This window comes from Desmodus rotundus, chromosome 12, assembly GCF_022682495.2.
Source record: "Desmodus rotundus isolate HL8 chromosome 12, HLdesRot8A.1, whole genome shotgun sequence".
NCBI classification, from domain to species: domain Eukaryota; kingdom Metazoa; phylum Chordata; class Mammalia; order Chiroptera; family Phyllostomidae; genus Desmodus; species Desmodus rotundus.
The window spans coordinates 47899156-47920901 of record NC_071398.1 but is presented as its reverse complement, the minus strand read 5'-3'; the positions used below and the strand labels follow the sequence as shown (position 1 = coordinate 47920901).

At 40.0% G+C, this 21746-nt stretch overlaps 1 pseudogene; it reads right to left on the bottom strand.

Annotated features, from left to right (window-relative positions):
• Window positions 1-17112, bottom strand: part of LOC128779749 (zinc finger protein 708-like) — a 35004-nt pseudogene extending 17892 nt beyond the window's left edge.
• Between the last annotated feature and the right edge of the window lie 4634 nt (window positions 17113-21746).

Sequence of the window (21746 nt, the reverse complement as noted above, 5' to 3'; positions counted from 1 at the left end):
AATGCAAGTGGAGCCAGCCATGGTGGCACCCAGAATCCAAGGGGAGGAGTTTGACAACGAATGCTATTAGGATGACAGCGGCCACTGGAGTAAAAACAGAATTCTGCAAGCATGTAGGACCCTGGGACAGTGTTGGAGACCACCTGGCCCTTTGTGACTGCAACAGAAATAAACCTGGCCTTTGCGAAATCCTTTGCACTGAAGCACAGTTTCCCAAACCAAACTTTAAGGTCTGGCTTCCTCTGTGACCTTTGGGTTTCTCACCTATGATATCGGTATCTCCATTCCCACGTACCTTGTGGGCCAGATAGTGACTTTTTTCTGCAAGCATCCCAGCGCTGCTTCATTTGCTCCAAAAAGGTGACCAGTGCAGGCTTAGAAACAACAAGCCCTGTGTTCAAAATAAATATTATTAGTTTTTAAAGGTTCCCCATTTCCAATCCATATTGTGCTCAGGTAAAAAGAAGGCAGGAAAATTAATATACTCTACACGATCATGTTCTACAAACTATTTGTGCACAGTACCTTAATTTTTCTAAGAACATGAAAATTTTTGGACAATGAGGTCCTAAGAACTATCATTCCAAAACCTTTATTTTCTACACAAGATAACCTCCAAGTTCTTCCCTGTGAGCATGAAACTCAAAGTCTATCAAACACACTAGAGACCCCAAAAGATGTTAAAGAAAGGGAACAAATCTTGTGGGTGGAGCGGGAACTCTGAAGGAAGTCTGCCTCACCCAGGGAGACCAGGTTGCTGTAGTTCTCCAACATCACATCAGAGTACAATTTCCGCTGAGCAGGGTCCAGGCAATCCCACTCCTCCCAAGAGAAGTCTACAGACACGTCTTTGAATGTCAAGGATTGCTGAAGAAAAAAAGAGGCACATTTTGCAAAGAGACACCAGCAGCTTTCTCACTGTCATCTAACATGGATAGAGTTACACTGAAAAGAATTACACATGATTTTGACCTAGGAGATAATCTGCATCATTTTGTAAGGTCTTCATGACCCTCTAACACTCTAATGTATTTTCTAATATTGAGAAAGTATGATAATACATACACACAAATCTACTGCAAAGACATTACTTTTTAGGAACATACACTTTAAAATGAAGGAAGAGACACAGGCATATCGATTGTTGAGTATTGTATTTCTTTTTATTTTGGTGTAGGTTTTTTTATTAGGATTATATATATATATTTAATTTTAATTTTTTATTGTTATTCAATTACAGTTGTGTGCCTTTTCTCTCCATCCCTCCACCCAACCCCAGCCAAACCCCCCTCCCTCCCCCACCTCCACCCTTCCCCTTGATTTTGTCCATGTGTCCTTTATAGTAGTTCCTGTATTTCTATCATTCAGAATCAGCTGTGTATACTTCTCAGCTACAAAAGGCATGGTGAGGTGTAAGTGTAAGTAACTTCAGGTTTAATTCAGGCAACAAAAAATGTAGTTTTGGTGAAATGCAGATTCTGATTCAGGAGTTGGGGGAGGGGCCTGTGTTTCCACACTTTTCACAAGCTCACTTGTTTAAGTATGTTTTATTGATTATAGTCCTACAATTGTGCCATTTTTCTCTCCTTTAAGCCTTCCACCATGGGCCCCCTCTCCCTCCATAATTCCCACACTAAATTCATGTCTGTGGTCATAGCAATAAATTGTATGACTTCTCCATTTCAAATGTTATTTTGAATCCCCATCTATTTTGTACCCACCATTTAGGCTTATTATTCCCTCTGCCTTCTACCCCATTTTCCCCTCACACCCACCCTGCTAAGCACCCTCCATATGATCTCCATTTCTGTGATTGTGTTCCTGTTCTAGTTGTTTGCTCATTTTGTTTTTCTCTCAGTTATGTTTTTATAGGTTCAGTTGTTAATAATTGCGAGTTTCTTGTCATTTCACTGTTCTTATTTTTGATTTTCTGTTTGTTAGATTAAGTTCCTTGAGCATTTCATATAAAGGCTTGGCAATGATGAACTCCTTTAACTTGAACTTATCTGGGAAGTACTTGATTTGTCCACCCATTCAAAGTGATAGCTTTGCTGTTTAGATTAATCTTAGATGTAAGTCCGTGCCTTACATGACTTTGAATACTTGATTCTAGCTCCTTGTCTACAAGGTTTCCTTTGAGAAATCAGCTGCTACTATTGAGGGTACCCCTTTGCAGGAAACTCTCCTTTTGTGTTCAGGCCTTTAGGATTCCTTCCTCATCTTCTATATTTGGTAATGGAATTATGATGTGTCATGGTGTGTTCCTCCTTGGGTCAAAATTCCTTGGGAGTCTGTTAGCTTCCCTCACTTACATGTGTATTTCCTTAAACAGACTCGGTAAGTTTTCCTTCATTATTTTTTAAATCAGTTTTCCATTTTGTGCTCTTCCTCTTCTCCTTCTGGTACCCTGAGGATTAGGATGTTGGAAGGTTTAAAGTTGTACCAGAGCTTACACTACCTCTCCTTATTTTAGTGAATTCTTGTTTCTTCATTCTATTCTGGTTGAATGTTTATTTCTCCCTTCTGGTCCACATCATTGAGTACAGGTTTCCTCCTTTCACTGTTGTTCCCCTTATGTGTTTCTGTATTTCAATTTGTACAGCATGCACCATTTCCTTTATTTTGTAGCTCTACTCAATCATTTCTGTGAGCACCCTCATTACCAGTGTTCTGAACTCTGCATCTGATTGGTTGGCTATCTCTTCAGTGCTTAGTGCATTTGTTTTTAATTTTTATTTTTAGAGAGTGGGTAGGGAGAGAGAAAGAGAGTAAGACAAACATCAATGTGTTGCTGCCCTTAGCATGGCCCATACTGGGGACCTGGCCGGCAACCAAGACATGTGCCCTGACAGAGATTTGAACCTGCAACTCTTTGGTTCACAGGATCCTTTATACATCCATAGTAAATCAATACATTTTACAAACTGTTGACTGAAAATTTACTCCTACTCTACATTTTAAACAATTCAAATGATTACCCACACCACAATTATGAGATTTCCCAGATTTTCCAGACTGTCTTCAGAACAGGGGTGTCAAACTATTATCACCAGGGGCCATGTCAACCTCACAGCTGCCTTCCATAGTCTGAATGTTATTTTAGGACTGTATTAGTGTAACTACTTTTCCACTAGGGGAAAGGAGCTCAGTCCTGTTGCCTGGAAGAAACAAGGTGCTGGGCCAGATGAAATAAGGCGGAGGGCCAGGTTTGGCCCACAGGCATTGCCTGTGCCAACTCTGCTTTACAAGAATACATACACTTACAATAATGTTCTCAGTTTTCCTACATGGAAGCAAGTGATCTACAAATGTACCTGACTAAAGTGGAAGTTTCCCCAAATTTGTACTATTTTTCATGTCTTTAGATAAAAATGATTTTATCATGAATAATTTTCCAAAGTTAGGTCTCTCCACTTAAACAACCTTTCTTTACTGTCACACACGTCCTTATCAGTATCAAAGGCACACCTCTCATATCTTACCAGTGTTGCTCTAAAGAATAAATCTTCCACGCTTGACCTTTGCAAGAAGTCCTGGTTGTCTGCAGATGACACACCTGAAAGACATAAAATAAAGGTTCACAGGTATGACATGCAGGTCAATGTACATTGAACTTACAGGGATTTTTAAACAAATCACATGCTTGAGAACGTCAATAAACTTTAAATGTTTGCAGCTGGACCAAGTGTGGTATAATGTGCAAAAGTCACATGAAACAGGAACAACAGTCACTCACACTTGGCAACCACTATGCTCACGTCCCCTGGGACAAAACAGCAGTTCTACAAGAAAACTCCTCATTCCCAGTTGTCTTCTAGACAGATAGAGGGTCCAGTGTGTTCGATGATCTCACTGTTTTCCCGCATCTTCAGAATTCAGGTTCCTGTTTTGCAGGACACAGGGTGCTTCCACCAGTATACCACACGGTGCAAACATTAAAGTGCACACTAAAAAGAAGGGTAATAGTGGAAACACCACAGAAACCACTGGACTGAAGACCAATATCAAGCATAAAAAAATATCATGGGCTTTTAAAAGGAAACAGACACTCTATTAATCTTGAAACTTACACACACACAAAAACAAAGGCACAACCCCTTGTGTTTACAAAATTAGAGTTTAAACTAGGGGTGATTGTTATTTCTTTTTCCCTTAACTTGGAGAAAAAGCAAGTTCATAAAGCCTAGTTGTTTACAATTCTGAACCTTAACACATATATCAAGACAGGAAACAGAAAACCAAGGTGAAATCCCAAAAAATTGAAATGTATCTACAAACCAACACTCCCAGTATTGAAATATATTAATTTAAATTCACCTTCAACTTGACAAAGAAATGAAAATAACCACGTGGAAATAGAAACATAGGAAAATAAGACAACTACTTAATGTGACTACATCTGTGAATGACCAAAATGAAAATGAAAACAGAGAAAACATAAAAATAAGCAAACAGAAAATAGGAATCTATAGAACACAATACTCAAATATAAAAATAGATTAAAATACAGAAACATGGATGGTTTGCCACTTCATGTCCCCAACCAGGGCCCAGGCCCAGAACCCAGGCATCTTCCTTGTCCAGAAGTGATCCAGTGATCTTGCCTTTGTGGCAAAACATGCTAAATCTCTGAAACAAGCTGGATCTGTCCTCTGCATGCCCTATACCTCTCACTCAGTGGCCCAGGAAAAGCAAAAGGACAATTTCTTTCCACATTTATTTTTGTTGTTCAAGTGCATTTGACTCCATTTTTGTCCCATCAGTCTCCCCACCCCACCTCACCCCCTTGATCCCACACCATTTCCTTTTGTCCATGTGTCCTTCATACATGTTCTTCAGAAGTCTTGCCCCTTTTTTCCCCATTATCCCTACAGACCTCTCTTTTGGTTGCTCTCAGTTTCTTCTTTATTTCAATGTTTCGTGTTATATTTCGCTTGCTTCTTTGTTTTGTTCACTAGTTGCCCCTTATAGGGGAGATCATATGGTATTGGTCTTTCACCTCCTGGCTTATTTCACTTAGCATAACGCTGTATAGATCCATCCGTGCTGTCAAAAGGGTAGGAGCTCCTTCTACCCTAACCCTGAAACACCAACTCAAAAGAACCTACATACTCCAATGTTCACAGCAGCACCATTTACAATAGGCAAATGCTGGAAATAAGCTAAGTGCCCATCAGTAAATGAACGGATCAAAAAACTATGGCAAATGTATTATCATAAGATATTTTGAAGTGAAATACATAAGTACAATGTCTCAAATTGTGGAAGTGCATTGTGCTATGAGAAAATCACTGAGTCTGAAATTTGTAGGGTCTTCTTTGAAACCCCCACAGGGTTAGAAATTATAAGTTAGAAAACATGACTACTGCCCCCGGGGTTCCCAGGATTTATGTGACAAATTCCAGGATCTCACCCACTTCCTTCATGATCTCCATTCATGGCACAAAAAAAAAAAAGGAAAAAAAAAAAAAGCTTAGTACAATTTATCAGTAACAAGCACAGAATTTCCCAGGTCCTCACATCAATGCAAGTGGAGCCAGCCATGGTGGCACCCAGAATCCAAGGGGAGGAGTTTGACAACGAATGCTATTAGGATGACAGCGGCCACTGGAGTAAAAACAGAATTCTGCAAGCATGTAGGACCCTGGGACAGTGTTGGAGACCACCTGGCCCTTTGTGACTGCAACAGAAATAAACCTGGCCTTTGCGAAATCCTTTGCACTGAAGCACAGTTTCCCAAACCAAACTTTAAGGTCTGGCTTCCTCTGTGACCTTTGGGTTTCTCACCTATGATATCGGTATCTCCATTCCCACGTACCTTGTGGGCCAGATAGTGACTTTTTTCTGCAAGCATCCCAGCGCTGCTTCATTTGCTCCAAAAAGGTGACCAGTGCAGGCTTAGAAACAACAAGCCCTGTGTTCAAAATAAATATTATTAGTTTTTAAAGGTTCCCCATTTCCAATCCATATTGTGCTCAGGTAAAAAGAAGGCAGGAAAATTAATATACTCTACACGATCATGTTCTACAAACTATTTGTGCACAGTACCTTAATTTTTCTAAGAACATGAAAATTTTTGGACAATGAGGTCCTAAGAACTATCATTCCAAAACCTTTATTTTCTACACAAGATAACCTCCAAGTTCTTCCCTGTGAGCATGAAACTCAAAGTCTATCAAACACACTAGAGACCCCAAAAGATGTTAAAGAAAGGGAACAAATCTTGTGGGTGGAGCGGGAACTCTGAAGGAAGTCTGCCTCACCCAGGGAGACCAGGTTGCTGTAGTTCTCCAACATCACATCAGAGTACAATTTCCGCTGAGCAGGGTCCAGGCAATCCCACTCCTCCCAAGAGAAGTCTACAGACACGTCTTTGAATGTCAAGGATTGCTGAAGAAAAAAAGAGGCACATTTTGCAAAGAGACACCAGCAGCTTTCTCACTGTCATCTAACATGGATAGAGTTACACTGAAAAGAATTACACATGATTTTGACCTAGGAGATAATCTGCATCATTTTGTAAGGTCTTCATGACCCTCTAACACTCTAATGTATTTTCTAATATTGAGAAAGTATGATAATACATACACACAAATCTACTGCAAAGACATTACTTTTTAGGAACATACACTTTAAAATGAAGGAAGAGACACAGGCATATCGATTGTTGAGTATTGTATTTCTTTTTATTTTGGTGTAGGTTTTTTTATTAGGATTATATATATATATTTAATTTTAATTTTTTATTGTTATTCAATTACAGTTGTGTGCCTTTTCTCTCCATCCCTCCACCCAACCCCAGCCAAACCCCCCTCCCTCCCCCACCTCCACCCTTCCCCTTGATTTTGTCCATGTGTCCTTTATAGTAGTTCCTGTATTTCTATCATTCAGAATCAGCTGTGTATACTTCTCAGCTACAAAAGGCATGGTGAGGTGTAAGTGTAAGTAACTTCAGGTTTAATTCAGGCAACAAAAAATGTAGTTTTGGTGAAACGCAGATTCTGATTCAGGAGTTGGGGGAGGGGCCTGTGTTTCCACACTTTTCACAAGCTCACTTGTTTAAGTATGTTTTATTGATTATAGTCCTACAATTGTGCCATTTTTCTCTCCTTTAAGCCTTCCACCATGGGCCCCCTCTCCCTCCATAATTCCCACACTAAATTCATGTCTGTGGTCATAGCAATAAATTGTATGACTTCTCCATTTCAAATGTTATTTTGAATCCCCATCTATTTTGTACCCACCATTTAGGCTTATTATTCCCTCTGCCTTCTACCCCATTTTCCCCTCACACCCACCCTGCTAAGCACCCTCCATATGATCTCCATTTCTGTGATTGTGTTCCTGTTCTAGTTGTTTGCTCATTTTGTTTTTCTCTCAGTTATGTTTTTATAGGTTCAGTTGTTAATAATTGCGAGTTTCTTGTCATTTCACTGTTCTTATTTTTGATTTTCTGTTTGTTAGATTAAGTTCCTTGAGCATTTCATATAAAGGCTTGGCAATGATGAACTCCTTTAACTTGAACTTATCTGGGAAGTACTTGATTTGTCCACCCATTCAAAGTGATAGCTTTGCTGTTTAGATTAATCTTAGATGTAAGTCCGTGCCTTACATGACTTTGAATACTTGATTCTAGCTCCTTGTCTACAAGGTTTCCTTTGAGAAATCAGCTGCTACTATTGAGGGTACCCCTTTGCAGGAAACTCTCCTTTTGTGTTCAGGCCTTTAGGATTCCTTCCTCATCTTCTATATTTGGTAATGGAATTATGATGTGTCATGGTGTGTTCCTCCTTGGGTCAAAATTCCTTGGGAGTCTGTTAGCTTCCCTCACTTACATGTGTATTTCCTTAAACAGACTCGGTAAGTTTTCCTTCATTATTTTTTAAATCAGTTTTCCATTTTGTGCTCTTCCTCTTCTCCTTCTGGTACCCTGAGGATTAGGATGTTGGAAGGTTTAAAGTTGTACCAGAGCTTACACTACCTCTCCTTATTTTAGTGAATTCTTGTTTCTTCATTCTATTCTGGTTGAATGTTTATTTCTCCCTTCTGGTCCACATCATTGAGTACAGGTTTCCTCCTTTCACTGTTGTTCCCCTTATGTGTTTCTGTATTTCAATTTGTACAGCATGCACCATTTCCTTTATTTTGTAGCTCTACTCAATCATTTCTGTGAGCACCCTCATTACCAGTGTTCTGAACTCTGCATCTGATTGGTTGGCTATCTCTTCAGTGCTTAGTGCATTTGTTTTTAATTTTTATTTTTAGAGAGTGGGTAGGGAGAGAGAAAGAGAGTAAGACAAACATCAATGTGTTGCTGCCCTTAGCATGGCCCATACTGGGGACCTGGCCGGCAACCAAGACATGTGCCCTGACAGAGATTTGAACCTGCAACTCTTTGGTTCACAGGATCCTTTATACATCCATAGTAAATCAATACATTTTACAAACTGTTGACTGAAAATTTACTCCTACTCTACATTTTAAACAATTCAAATGATTACCCACACCACAATTATGAGATTTCCCAGATTTTCCAGACTGTCTTCAGAACAGGGGTGTCAAACTATTATCACCAGGGGCCATGTCAACCTCACAGCTGCCTTCCATAGTCTGAATGTTATTTTAGGACTGTATTAGTGTAACTACTTTTCCACTAGGGGAAAGGAGCTCAGTCCTGTTGCCTGGAAGAAACAAGGTGCTGGGCCAGATGAAATAAGGCGGAGGGCCAGGTTTGGCCCACAGGCATTGCCTGTGCCAACTCTGCTTTACAAGAATACATACACTTACAATAATGTTCTCAGTTTTCCTACATGGAAGCAAGTGATCTACAAATGTACCTGACTAAAGTGGAAGTTTCCCCAAATTTGTACTATTTTTCATGTCTTTAGATAAAAATGATTTTATCATGAATAATTTTCCAAAGTTAGGTCTCTCCACTTAAACAACCTTTCTTTACTGTCACACACGTCCTTATCAGTATCAAAGGCACACCTCTCATATCTTACCAGTGTTGCTCTAAAGAATAAATCTTCCACGCTTGACCTTTGCAAGAAGTCCTGGTTGTCTGCAGATGACACACCTGAAAGACATAAAATAAAGGTTCACAGGTATGACATGCAGGTCAATGTACATTGAACTTACAGGGATTTTTAAACAAATCACATGCTTGAGAACGTCAATAAACTTTAAATGTTTGCAGCTGGACCAAGTGTGGTATAATGTGCAAAAGTCACATGAAACAGGAACAACAGTCACTCACACTTGGCAACCACTATGCTCACGTCCCCTGGGACAAAACAGCAGTTCTACAAGAAAACTCCTCATTCCCAGTTGTCTTCTAGACAGATAGAGGGTCCAGTGTGTTCGATGATCTCACTGTTTTCCCGCATCTTCAGAATTCAGGTTCCTGTTTTGCAGGACACAGGGTGCTTCCACCAGTATACCACACGGTGCAAACATTAAAGTGCACACTAAAAAGAAGGGTAATAGTGGAAACACCACAGAAACCACTGGACTGAAGACCAATATCAAGCATAAAAAAATATCATGGGCTTTTAAAAGGAAACAGACACTCTATTAATCTTGAAACTTACACACACACAAAAACAAAGGCACAACCCCTTGTGTTTACAAAATTAGAGTTTAAACTAGGGGTGATTGTTATTTCTTTTTCCCTTAACTTGGAGAAAAAGCAAGTTCATAAAGCCTAGTTGTTTACAATTCTGAACCTTAACACATATATCAAGACAGGAAACAGAAAACCAAGGTGAAATCCCAAAAAATTGAAATGTATCTACAAACCAACACTCCCAGTATTGAAATATATTAATTTAAATTCACCTTCAACTTGACAAAGAAATGAAAATAACCACGTGGAAATAGAAACATAGGAAAATAAGACAACTACTTAATGTGACTACATCTGTGAATGACCAAAATGAAAATGAAAACAGAGAAAACATAAAAATAAGCAAACAGAAAATAGGAATCTATAGAACACAATACTCAAATATAAAAATAGATTAAAATACAGAAACATGGATGGTTTGCCACTTCATGTCCCCAACCAGGGCCCAGGCCCAGAACCCAGGCATCTTCCTTGTCCAGAAGTGATCCAGTGATCTTGCCTTTGTGGCAAAACATGCTAAATCTCTGAAACAAGCTGGATCTGTCCTCTGCATGCCCTATACCTCTCACTCAGTGGCCCAGGAAAAGCAAAAGGACAATTTCTTTCCACATTTATTTTTGTTGTTCAAGTGCATTTGACTCCATTTTTGTCCCATCAGTCTCCCCACCCCACCTCACCCCCTTGATCCCACACCATTTCCTTTTGTCCATGTGTCCTTCATACATGTTCTTCAGAAGTCTTGCCCCTTTTTTCCCCATTATCCCTACAGACCTCTCTTTTGGTTGCTCTCAGTTTCTTCTTTATTTCAATGTTTCGTGTTATATTTCGCTTGCTTCTTTGTTTTGTTCACTAGTTGCCCCTTATAGGGGAGATCATATGGTATTGGTCTTTCACCTCCTGGCTTATTTCACTTAGCATAACGCTGTATAGATCCATCCGTGCTGTCAAAAGGGTAGGAGCTCCTTCTACCCTAACCCTGAAACACCAACTCAAAAGAACCTACATACTCCAATGTTCACAGCAGCACCATTTACAATAGGCAAATGCTGGAAATAAGCTAAGTGCCCATCAGTAAATGAACGGATCAAAAAACTATGGCAAATGTATTATCATAAGATATTTTGAAGTGAAATACATAAGTACAATGTCTCAAATTGTGGAAGTGCATTGTGCTATGAGAAAATCACTGAGTCTGAAATTTGTAGGGTCTTCTTTGAAACCCCCACAGGGTTAGAAATTATAAGTTAGAAAACATGACTACTGCCCCCGGGGTTCCCAGGATTTATGTGACAAATTCCAGGATCTCACCCACTTCCTTCATGATCTCCATTCATGGCACAAAAAAAAAAAAGGAAAAAAAAAAAAAGCTTAGTACAATTTATCAGTAACAAGCACAGAATTTCCCAGGTCCTCACATCAATGCAAGTGGAGCCAGCCATGGTGGCACCCAGAATCCAAGGGGAGGAGTTTGACAACGAATGCTATTAGGATGACAGCGGCCACTGGAGTAAAAACAGAATTCTGCAAGCATGTAGGACCCTGGGACAGTGTTGGAGACCACCTGGCCCTTTGTGACTGCAACAGAAATAAACCTGGCCTTTGCGAAATCCTTTGCACTGAAGCACAGTTTCCCAAACCAAACTTTAAGGTCTGGCTTCCTCTGTGACCTTTGGGTTTCTCACCTATGATATCGGTATCTCCATTCCCACGTACCTTGTGGGCCAGATAGTGACTTTTTTCTGCAAGCATCCCAGCGCTGCTTCATTTGCTCCAAAAAGGTGACCAGTGCAGGCTTAGAAACAACAAGCCCTGTGTTCAAAATAAATATTATTAGTTTTTAAAGGTTCCCCATTTCCAATCCATATTGTGCTCAGGTAAAAAGAAGGCAGGAAAATTAATATACTCTACACGATCATGTTCTACAAACTATTTGTGCACAGTACCTTAATTTTTCTAAGAACATGAAAATTTTTGGACAATGAGGTCCTAAGAACTATCATTCCAAAACCTTTATTTTCTACACAAGATAACCTCCAAGTTCTTCCCTGTGAGCATGAAACTCAAAGTCTATCAAACACACTAGAGACCCCAAAAGATGTTAAAGAAAGGGAACAAATCTTGTGGGTGGAGCGGGAACTCTGAAGGAAGTCTGCCTCACCCAGGGAGACCAGGTTGCTGTAGTTCTCCAACATCACATCAGAGTACAATTTCCGCTGAGCAGGGTCCAGGCAATCCCACTCCTCCCAAGAGAAGTCTACAGACACGTCTTTGAATGTCAAGGATTGCTGAAGAAAAAAAGAGGCACATTTTGCAAAGAGACACCAGCAGCTTTCTCACTGTCATCTAACATGGATAGAGTTACACTGAAAAGAATTACACATGATTTTGACCTAGGAGATAATCTGCATCATTTTGTAAGGTCTTCATGACCCTCTAACACTCTAATGTATTTTCTAATATTGAGAAAGTATGATAATACATACACACAAATCTACTGCAAAGACATTACTTTTTAGGAACATACACTTTAAAATGAAGGAAGAGACACAGGCATATCGATTGTTGAGTATTGTATTTCTTTTTATTTTGGTGTAGGTTTTTTTATTAGGATTATATATATATATTTAATTTTAATTTTTTATTGTTATTCAATTACAGTTGTGTGCCTTTTCTCTCCATCCCTCCACCCAACCCCAGCCAAACCCCCCTCCCTCCCCCACCTCCACCCTTCCCCTTGATTTTGTCCATGTGTCCTTTATAGTAGTTCCTGTATTTCTATCATTCAGAATCAGCTGTGTATACTTCTCAGCTACAAAAGGCATGGTGAGGTGTAAGTGTAAGTAACTTCAGGTTTAATTCAGGCAACAAAAAATGTAGTTTTGGTGAAACGCAGATTCTGATTCAGGAGTTGGGGGAGGGGCCTGTGTTTCCACACTTTTCACAAGCTCACTTGTTTAAGTATGTTTTATTGATTATAGTCCTACAATTGTGCCATTTTTCTCTCCTTTAAGCCTTCCACCATGGGCCCCCTCTCCCTCCATAATTCCCACACTAAATTCATGTCTGTGGTCATAGCAATAAATTGTATGACTTCTCCATTTCAAATGTTATTTTGAATCCCCATCTATTTTGTACCCACCATTTAGGCTTATTATTCCCTCTGCCTTCTACCCCATTTTCCCCTCACACCCACCCTGCTAAGCACCCTCCATATGATCTCCATTTCTGTGATTGTGTTCCTGTTCTAGTTGTTTGCTCATTTTGTTTTTCTCTCAGTTATGTTTTTATAGGTTCAGTTGTTAATAATTGCGAGTTTCTTGTCATTTCACTGTTCTTATTTTTGATTTTCTGTTTGTTAGATTAAGTTCCTTGAGCATTTCATATAAAGGCTTGGCAATGATGAACTCCTTTAACTTGAACTTATCTGGGAAGTACTTGATTTGTCCACCCATTCAAAGTGATAGCTTTGCTGTTTAGATTAATCTTAGATGTAAGTCCGTGCCTTACATGACTTTGAATACTTGATTCTAGCTCCTTGTCTACAAGGTTTCCTTTGAGAAATCAGCTGCTACTATTGAGGGTACCCCTTTGCAGGAAACTCTCCTTTTGTGTTCAGGCCTTTAGGATTCCTTCCTCATCTTCTATATTTGGTAATGGAATTATGATGTGTCATGGTGTGTTCCTCCTTGGGTCAAAATTCCTTGGGAGTCTGTTAGCTTCCCTCACTTACATGTGTATTTCCTTAAACAGACTCGGTAAGTTTTCCTTCATTATTTTTTAAATCAGTTTTCCATTTTGTGCTCTTCCTCTTCTCCTTCTGGTACCCTGAGGATTAGGATGTTGAAAGGCTTAAAGTTGTACCAGAGCTTACACTACCTCTCCTTATTTTAGTGAATTCTTGTTTCTTCATTCTATTCTGGTTGAATGTTTATTTCTCCCTTCTGGTCCACATCATTGAGTACAGGTTTCCTCCTTTCACTGTTGTTCCCCTTATGTGTTTCTGTATTTCAATTTGTACAGCATGCACCATTTCCTTTATTTTGTAGCTCTACTCAATCATTTCTGTGAGCACCCTCATTACCAGTGTTCTGAACTCTGCATCTGATTGGTTGGCTATCTCTTCAGTGCTTAGTGCATTTGTTTTTAATTTTTATTTTTAGAGAGTGGGTAGGGAGAGAGAAAGAGAGTAAGACAAACATCAATGTGTTGCTGCCCTTAGCATGGCCCATACTGGGTACCTGGATGGCAAACCAGGCACATGCCCTGACGGGGAATTGAACAGCATCTCTTTGGTTTACAGGCTGACACTTTACCCGCAGGCATCTTTGCTGTAATGTTGAAGTGCTATTTCATTTGGGCCATATTTCTTTGTCTCATTGTACCTCCCATGTTCCAAGGGGTGGAGCCTTAGGTATTTGCCAGGGCAGGACAACCCACTTTGCTGTGTTATGGTGCTGTTTGTGGGGGAAGGGTCAGGGAGGGAATAATCCTGCTTGTTCATCTCAGCGCCAGCTTTCAGTCAATTCTCCCTCTACATTCAAGCAAACTGTCCTTTGTGGTTCTAATTCCGTGGAGAGTTGGCTTGTGTACCTCCTGGCATTTGAAGAAACCCTGGAATGGACTCTTGTGTGAGACACAGTATTCCCCACTGCTGCAACCTCTACAGGTTTTCATAGGCAGAAGTTTTATGGCTTTAGTTTCCTGTGCTGGAAGCTTGGATTGTGGTGTCTGTCTCATTTTCCCGTTGTTCTGCATGTTTATCTGTAGTACTGCCTGGTCTATCAACTGCTGCCTCACTACCCCCGTCAACCAGCCACTGCCACACACACTTGGTATGCCACCTGCCGCCTCGCTGCTCATCATCTTCACCCTGACTGCCTATCTCTGTTCCTCCTATCAGTCTGGATGAATGTTTCTTCTTTAACTGCTTGGTTACCATACAGTGTAATCTTCTGACACTTCTAGTGCTTTGTTGTTTTCAAGCTGGTTGTTATTCTTCTTTTGTTTTTGCTAGAAAGGAAAGCATGTCTACCTATGCCTCCATCTTGGCTGGCACTGAGCAGCTCACTTTTTACTAATGAAGCCATGGTCTCTGGATCATTTAGCATACTTTTGAGCAGGACAAAATGGAAGACACAGAAAAGAAGTCACATGTGATTTTGAGTTAACCATATTTTATAACATTCACAATTCTTAAGCAGTAGGAAACACAGCAGCCACAATTTTATTTGAAAATTTAGTACTTACTTTGAAAATAGGATTATTCTTGATATGAGAATATTATCTGAAACATACAGTAGAAGGGAGACCTTGAGTTTCATTCCAAACTTGAACTACAAGTTTCAATAAAACACAGACAAATACACTTAGAGACCTCATGGATGTTCATTGCTGTGATTGTAACTGACAAGAATGAAAACATCTTAGGAATGAAAAGACAAAATAACTGAATTGTTAATATTTTATGCACACAGTCAGACATACTCGTACATATGGAAAGCAGGTGTAAATGGAAAATAAGCGGGCACAGAATTTCTATAGCAATTTAATCAAGGTTATTTTGTGATTCCGTAAATGTGGTGAATCTCTCTGTGAAACACACCCTTTGTGTTTTATAAACACAATAAAGAGAAATACACCCATAATGATAGAGAAGCAATTACACCTATTGTTTCTCAAGTGCTTTATTTCTTTGAAAATGTTTCTGTATCATTAGACAGCTAGATCTTACCAACTGAACTGAATTCAACCTGAGTTCATAATATGATTCTTGTAAAATTACCTGAAAATATGAAAGGTTGTCATGTAGAGTATGTCTGTGACATAAGTGTACAATATAACAAAATTGTACAGTAACAAGGCATCACTGACAAAATCCTTCACGTCAAAAGCCAATAATATCTATGAAATAAATGTAGGGCCTTCATTTTCCAAAGCAAACAGAAGTTAAAAAGACAACAAAAGTGTCCAGATGCAATGTGACAGTTTTTTCACATCCCTCAATAATTCCGTCCTACACTCTTGTTAATGATAAAAGAAAACTATTAATTCTACACTGAAGAGAGCACCTCAGCCAAGTGACTATCAGGTGGATTGGAACAATGGATATTTGCTGACTGATGCACACAGAACACATGTCCTTATCGGTGTGTAACTACTGGCAAAATAATAAATAAGAAAGTCATTATGTGAAAATAATCATTAGTAAACATTTATTTTTTTTAACGTCAACCCACAGGTACCTCTCATGTTCAGTACAAGAATCATGTATTTAAATATTAAATAGCAAGACTGTCTTACCAATCTACGGACAAAGTGTACTCTACTGACTCTTCCATTTCAGAACATTCAGAGCGATTCTCACTGGAGAATCTGCATTTCCTTACCTCTGATGTACAGAGGTGATGCTGCAGCCACATCAACTTAAACATTTATTTCCCTTCTCCACCAATACCCGAGCTTCTGAGCCCATCCCAACAAATATATTGCACATGGGTGCCTTCCAAGCTTGATCTGTCACAGAGGGGATGTGCTCAGTGTTTAAAGGTTATTAACTAAAGGCAGCAACTGCTGACCTCGTGCAGCTGAGATAAAGGTAATGCAGAGAAGGCCCTGGGGAAAAGGAGAGAAGTAGTGTACATAAACTACGGCCTTTGACCATCATAAACACAAAAGGAAATAAGCAGATTAAAACAACCTCACTATCCAAGAACATCAGAGAGAAGAAATAAAGGTTGCTGGTTTTTAAGTTATTCATATCAGGAGGATAAGCAAGCGCAGCTTCTGACCCAGTACTCATCTTTTACCTGAGAAGCTGCCATGTCCTCCTGGTCCTGCTCCTCCTTGGATTCTTTTCTCAGGCGACCATATGCTGAGGAGTCAAGTTTGCACTTTGAGAGTGTGTCTTCAAACACAGCGCTTTTCTGTACTCCCACCACAATCACTGGCAGACCGAGCTGGAAACAGTGAATACCTCATCCTTTCCTCTCTTTAGACAGCGGGAGGTACAAGAATCTGCTACATGGACACGTCACTGAGATTGTTTTCTGTCTTCATGTGCTCCTCCCACAGATGTCCACAAACTGCTACAGCAATAAGAACGTGTGCTGCTCTCCTGAACCCCACATCCAACAGAGCGTTTCCTTATGTCCCCTGAACAAAGCCTGCTCCCCACTCTCACACATGCATTCCAGAGCCCTCCTGCTAATCAGTGGGTTCACCTGAGCATCACCCAGGCACCTCATTCAACAATGATGCCCCACTGGAGAAGTTGACTAACTCATTGGGGGAGCACACAGCTGCTGTCTTTTCTTAGATCTCCTCACCTGATCTAATAACATCCCGAAGGGGTACAATTTAGCCCTAAAAACCATGTAGAACCCATTGGGTTGAAAGCCCTACTTGGCATCTGTAATCTGCTTGCTGCCCCTGCACTCGCTGCCACGACTCCTCTCGTCAAAGCACTCACTCTGTCTGAAGTGCATCGTATTCAATAGGGAGGATATCAAAGGGGGCTTCCAAACATCTGCACCCTGGGGAGCAATTCCCGATCCATGTGCTGCGAACCATCAGGCGCACGGATTGTTTGCTCTACCTGACTTATGACTTGAAATGGTGAGGGCTGGCCCGGCTGCCCAGGCCACCTCTCTCAGGAGAAAATCCACATAAGGAAGGTGGACAAACCTCCGGCGGGGCGGAAGGGCCTCAGAGTTTCGGTGAAAATGCCCCTCCGCGCGCCAGTGAACTGATCAGGGTGTGGGGGCGTCTCACCTGTGCTCTGGACTCACGGCTATTTCAACGGCAGTAGCGACGGTCTGGTTTCTCCTGCAGAGGAATATGAACTAGGAGATTTAGTAGTGAACCGCATACACCCAAACGAGGAAGATTTGCAGGACAAGCACGGCTCTACCACTACTTCCGGGAGTCTCACGAAGTGCACATGCGCACTTTCTCCAAGCAGCTGAGGTGGGAGTCTGAGCAGAGCACTTCCGGCCATGGGCGGTGTCTGAATACAGGCCTCGGGGTGGGGAAGACATGCCTGGCGCAGCTATGAACAGGTCTTCGGGTTGAGGCCAGGTCTCCTTTCTGCATATTTCTCCTTGGTGATATTCTTCACCTGATCACCCCATTTGACTTAGGAACCATTTTGTACGGCTTTAACATAATTAGAAACTTTATGAATTTCTGTCAAAAATTATTATGATACTTCTATAGTAAAATTTCAAGTGCTTGTTTGACACGTTATATATGTAATTTTTCTTTTACATTTATATTCACTGTAGTTTAATACTTTATGAGTCTCAGTTCAATATGTTACCGTATACATTGATTCCCAGCTGGTGTCTAAGGGATTTGATGGGTGTGGTGGGTAATCCCACAATTTGGTGACCCAAGAGTGTTATATTTTACTGTGATGGTGGGTAGGATAATATTTGTCCAAATGGGTCATTGAGGAGAAAAAACACTAGGAATGTTTCTCCACAACAGCAGAGGAAAACTGCGTTATTTCTCCATAGAAAACTCTGCTTATCAAAAGAAAAATACACATCCTTTAAATATGCACATAGTGCTATAGCAAGACCAAACATTGTCTGTGCCCCCAGCAATTCTTGATAAATTTTACATGAATTCCAATGATAGATAGGTTTTTTTGAAAGTTTTTCCTATGTATGACTACTCTCACAAATGTATAGAAACATTCGGTGAGATTCCTCTGGTTCAAAACCCTTCGTATGGTCCTCCTCACATAACACGTTGTGCGCAAACACAACAATAATACCTCAATAGTGTTCCCACTCAGTAGAAAAAGTTGGTACCCATAGTACTCTGGTCCACCACAAAATTGCAGTTTTTCCGGACATAATGTAGTTTTGGGACCTATATCTAGGGGCCAGAGGAAGGAATGATCCTTTTCTTGACATCAGTTGTGCTGAGAATAAATATCTAGCCCTTCTGGTTCCTCGTTCCTGATTGAACCTAATCACTTGTACTATGAACTATGCCTTCCTACTGTACTAAGCAGCTTTGTCCAGCTCCTTTCTACTAATAAATATTTATACTTTCACTGGGTATTTTAAGTAAGTTTCTGAGGTTATAGTGAATGTTCTGATACAACTTTGTGCAACTGTAAACAACACACAGTGTATATGTTGCAAAACAAAACAGCACTTTGTGTGGAACAAGAGAGCTCCCTTTTTTATTACCTACACTCATCATTTTTAGCAAATCCTGACCAGATTTTTAGGTTTATTCCTGGATCCTTTTGCTTCTCAGTTCTCCCTGGAAGAACAAGTATAGTTTCACATCACTAGTATATTGTAATTATAATATGGAATTTCACTGGAGGCATTGAAATTAACTGGACCCTTATTTCAAAGGGCCTGAGGGCCATGTCCTTCATTTAGAGTGTGCCAGGGATTTCTGTTTCAACTTCAAGTGGACTCCCAAATTATTCCTTAATGGTTCAGTTTAGGAGTCAGGGATGGGTCACAGTTCCACTCTTGAAGTCCAGCCTGCAAATCAGTTCCTTCATTTTTGAATTGAGGACTATTGAAACATGGTGTTAAATGCAATGGAAAAATTAAAATCACCTATAAGACAAAAATATTTTGGGGGTGGTTATGGGAACAAATTATAGGTGGAGGACATCAGGTGTCAGTTGCCATGGTAACAGCACTGCAAACCTCACTTTTTCTGGTAAATATGCTGGCTCTGAATATGCATACCAGTCAGGAAGTAATGGCCCAATAGTCTACAGTCATTTGGCAATGGAGATTGTCTCCTTCTTTAAAAACACACCTGCAATCCTGAGATACGTTTTCTTCATCACTCTATTTACTTTTACTTTACTGTGTGCTGCTTGATCTACACATAGTTGATTCTCTAGCACCTGAGCATAGTCAAGTGACACACAAAGAGTCTTCCTTTGACAACCTGTGTTATTCCACTTCTTTCAGTAAACCCAAGTCGTACAGCAACTCTTTTTCTTCTTATCTATAGAGCACTTACTTTGTCTCTTTGTTGTATGTACCTTTCCATTTCCAAGGAAAAAATGCTATGAAAATGCATTAAATAAAAAATATTTTAATACAGTTCTACATGAACCATCACACATATTGCTTCCTATCCAAATTTTCTTTAATATATTTTTGAATAGATTTTGTTTATATTTAGAGGGGAATTGAGAAAGTAAGAGAGGGATTGTAACATCAGTGTGTAGTTGTGCCTCGAGCCTCCCCTGCAGGGGATCTGGCCTGCAACCCACACATGTGCCGTGACTCAGGATCAAAGTGGTGACCCTGTGGTTTGCAGGCCAGCACTCTATCTACTGAACTACACCAGCCAGGGCCTATCTAAGCTTGAAATCATGTTTCATTCCTTGGCAATTTTCTCATTGAGTAAAATTGTTCGTTTATTTTTCTTGGGTAAGAATCATGACAAAGCATTATTTTTCCTTCAACTGGTGGAAAATTACCCTATGCATGTTATAAACACATTTTACCAGCATTTTCATCAACTATGTCCTACAGTGGACCCATATGGGCATCCCCCACAAAAAGATATTGTAATAAAGTATCTGAAGGATGAAAATCACGGTCTTTCTATCCAAGAAATCAGCATTTTCAAGAGTAAACATTCATCAGAGTCTTAGGACAAACTCTGAGTCCATTTGTGAACGCCTGACCATCCCTACCTTTAAAGTCTTGGTACATCTGCGACCTATTCTGACCATCAAGAGAAACTGGAAATGGAGTTCCTGGGTTTCATAGTCTGATACCAGCTGAAGCGTCATACCTTCAGCAGATCACCGCACCCCAGGCCCACCCTGGACAAATCCTAACACCTCTAAACTCTCATCATCTCTATTCTCAGAAGCCATGTGTTTGACCATCAATGGATGTCCAGCCTGTTCTCCGTTATAAGTTTTTTTTTTTTAATTTATGAACATTGGGGTGCATAGGTTCTTTTGGATTGGTGTTTCAGGGTTCTTAGGGTATAATCCCAGCAGCAGAATTGCTGTGTCAAAGGGCAGTTCCATTTTTAGTTTTCTGAGGAAATTCCATACTATTTTCCCCAGTGGCCTCATTTTTTAATGGTAGTATCTTAACCCTCCAGTATATGGCCTCATCAGTTTCAATATGCAAACCAAGTACTGGATGTTTTTCTATTTCTTCCAGTATAGTGCCTACAAGTGGAAATTAGAACTAAAAAGTTTTAGGTGAATATGTGTGAAATTTCTACTTTAGTAAACAGAAAAATACGCTCCCATTGTGTATTGGTCACCACAATGATTTTCCTCAGTTCTCCAAGCTCAGAACAAGTGTTTTATTATTTCTATTATTCTAAGTGAAATAAGCCAGGTAGTGAAACACAAATACCATATGAACTCACAAATAAGAGGAACCTAAGGAAGAAAACAGACAAAGAGGAAAACAGAGCCAGAGGCATGGGAAGAAGGAAAAGACTGAGAGCAACCAGTGGACAAGGGGAGGGGGTTAAGAGTGAAAACAAGGGGAAGTAACTGGTGAAGGAACATGTATAAGAGACCCAAGGAAATGGAATAGGGTGGAGATTGAGTGTGGACTTGGGAAGGGGGACAGTGCAGTATAGCAATTGGAGAAACACTGGAGAAGTGCAATAGAATAATAATAAAATATTGAGGCATACAACTGTAACTGAATAACAATAAAATATTTAAAAATAATAATAAAAAACTGAAGCCCCCCAAATAATAATTGAAATGCCAAAGCAATGTTTCTTTCTATCTCTGTCCCTTCCTCTCTCTATAAAAACCAATCAATCAATAAAAATTAATAAAAATGTAATAAAAACTGTCTTAGTAGAGTAAACATTATGCAGGGTTAGAAGTCATGGTTAAATTTTATTCATTAAAACAGGAAATCTAAGATATATTGAAAATAAAAAAGTGTACGCCTACATTGCAAACAAGTAAGCATACAAAAAGGCACATAGAAATGGGTGGAAGGCGGAAGGATATGAAAATTGTCGGTCCCACATGCCCAGTTTTGTGTGGTGCTTAAAAACTGGGAGACATGACTTGGCTACAGAAGTTCCCGCTAAAGTGTCATAGATGCCAGCGTGACACCAGAACCTCCTG